General features: G+C 42.3%; 1 long non-coding RNA gene across 1 annotated transcript in view; it reads right to left on the bottom strand.

The window, feature by feature from the left end:
- Positions 1–1,803: 1,803 nt before the first annotated feature.
- The window catches only part of LOC116697864 (uncharacterized), a 12,867-nt gene continuing 11,990 nt past the window's right edge, over positions 1,804–2,680 (bottom strand). Inside the window, exon 4 of the long non-coding RNA XR_004334065.1 lies at positions 1,804–1,875. This is a non-coding gene — a long non-coding RNA (uncharacterized LOC116697864). The remainder of the gene's footprint in view (positions 1,876–2,680) is intronic.

Here is a 2,680-nt window from a genome sequence, read left to right as displayed (position 1 = left end):
ACTAACGCAATGCACCTCATGAATGCTGATCAGTATGTTAAATCCCTGGCCAGGACGGCGAATCATGACGACTGGCGGAGGAAATCAAAAAACCTCTCAGCCGCTCGGGAATTACTGCAAATTGAATTATGATTTTGGTCTGTTCTCGCACAGTGTAGAGAACCCTGACTACACAGGCATTACAGCACTTGGGGACAGCTTGGACACATACCAGACCTACAAGGACATGTTAAGATTCAACCCGAACTAGATTACATCCAAACAAGTCTAAGTGATAAAGATGAAGATTATAATATGTACATAAAACACTGGGTTACCCCCAGTGGGGGAGGACCGGTATTTGGACTGAGATAGCATGGTTCAGGCGCGTGTCCCCCTCTACTGGACCACATGCAGTACTTAGATCCAAGAGCCCAGCTTTAGGGATTTTAAATTGTCATAGTATCCTGTCATCGGCATGGTCCCTGATTATTCCATCAGGGGTTAGTCCTCCTGCAGAGCCAGCAGAGCCATCATGCAGCATTACACACGGGGGGCGGCCACCACAGTATTTTTGTTCACAATTTCAATTTATGATTAACATCTTGCCAAAGGCACAGCATTAACTATATCCCCCCCACCCAGAGATTTGAAGATACAATTTTGAAGCCACATTTCTTCATGCAGGTTTTGTCACCAACAGTATTAACGTTTGGACCAATAACGAGGACATTACGTGCAGAGGTGGGTAGTAACGAGTTGCATTTGCTCCGTTACATTTACTCGAGTAAGTTTTTGAAAAAATTGTACTTCTAGGAGTAGTTTTAAATCACTAGTTTTACTTTTACTTGAGTAGATTAGTGAAGAAGAAGCTGTACTCTTCCTCCGCTACATTAGGCTACAATGAGCTCGTTACTTTTCTTTTTACCTCTTTGGTATTCTACGCGTCATTGTTTTTACCCCAGCGTACGTCTCATTTTAACGTTTTATTTTGACAGAGAGAGAGAGAGTCTTCCGCTGAAGGCTCTACCACGTGACTGTGTTCCACCAATCAAACGGCGTTGTGCAGTCACGTGACCATACTCGATCTCAGCGCCGGGACAGGTTAGCTTCACGGTCGTAGCAAAATCAAAGATGTCAGAATCAACCGTCGCCAAGGCAACACAGACCAGAAGGAACCCCCCCCCCCTCCCCCCGGCCTCATAGTGAAAGCGTGGTTACCTTTTAGGAAAAGTGCGAAACAGCAGCTACATTATGCGGCGCCTTCTGTGTCGACCAAAACAAACGGACATGTGAGCGTTCAACAACTCAACATCTAACCTGAGGAGACGTAGCGGTGGTTTTAGTTTTTGCTGTGGAGAGGTGGATCTTTGTCTTTTAGGCTACATACAGTATGTTTTGCACATGCAGTATCCATCCAAATTTGATGTGACAAGTCTCTTCACTTAAGCTATTTTGTAATTAATACATTTATTTTAATTTATCCTATTGATTGGATGAACTATAATTTCCCTAAAGATGATTATTTTGTATTTTTGTCGGTCTGATTGATGCTTGTGTTGAGAAATAAATCAGACGTTACTCAACAGTTACTCACTACTTGAGTAGTTTTTTCATCAAGCACTTTTTTACTCTTACTCAAGTAATTATTTGGATGACTACTTTTACTTTTACTTGAGTCATATTATTCTAAAGTAACAGTACTTTTACTTGAGTACAGTTTTTGGCTACTCTACCCACCTCTGATTGTAAGGAACGATGGCGCGAGAGCTTTACAGCTGTATTTTGATGATATATGTGACATTTAGGTATTTCCAGTGTGTTCTGTCGTTATCTAATGCTAGGTTATTTGATGCTAGCCTGTATTCCATGCAGTCGGGCCATCTCCTCCTCTTGCTCTCCATAGTGGACAATGTATCAGTGAGACAACGCCGTTTAAATATTATGAACGAATTTTGATTTAAGATTTCAGTTGGATTTTACAAGGTGTTTATGGAATTACTATCACTCAGTACAAGAACAAATGACACTGCAGGACTGGGTCAGAGTTTGCGTGGAGGACCGCTCATCCTCCTGTCAAGTTTGTTTTTTATAAATCACGACCTACGCACGTTTTCAGCCCAGTTTTGTGCGTACGCAACCTTTATGAATGAGACCCCCGGTCATTTCTGTTGACCCGTTGGGCTTTTTGGAAACAAATGTTATGTACAGTGTTTTTCACACGTGCTCAGGTACACAGTTCAAAGGCCGGAAAGGAAAAAAAAATTAGTTACAATAATCACATGGCAATTGGTTCTTTGGTTAATCCGCTACTTGTTTATTTAGTTTAGAAGTATTACCAGTAGGTCAATGTGCATTTTGTGTTATCTTACCTGCGTCCTCTGACGTATGGGAGGTTGCCGTATACACAGGTGCTTGCACAGCCGGGCGGACTTGCGGAGTTCACCGGAAGTGTTCCGATTTAATTGATAAACGGTTTATGGTAAACCGACATATCCTGTGAAGAGGTTAAACCTGTTAGGATTCTATTTATATTGCTACGAGTATCTCGTTACGTTGCATAGCATTTTGGCTGTTGTTAAAGCCGTTTGTATACTTCTCGCCTGCGCCACCCCCTGAGTGTCGTTATTGAGAATGGTTTGATCCATTTCAGGGGTGGGCTACTAGGGTATTCAAGAGGGAGGTTTCAGTTACTCAGGAG

The sequence above is a fragment of the Etheostoma spectabile genome, chromosome 11 (genome assembly GCF_008692095.1).
Source record: "Etheostoma spectabile isolate EspeVRDwgs_2016 chromosome 11, UIUC_Espe_1.0, whole genome shotgun sequence".
Lineage (NCBI taxonomy): Eukaryota > Metazoa > Chordata > Actinopteri > Perciformes > Percidae > Etheostoma > Etheostoma spectabile.
The sequence above is the reverse complement of the archived record's forward strand: the minus strand, read 5'-3'. Positions and strand labels throughout refer to the sequence as shown.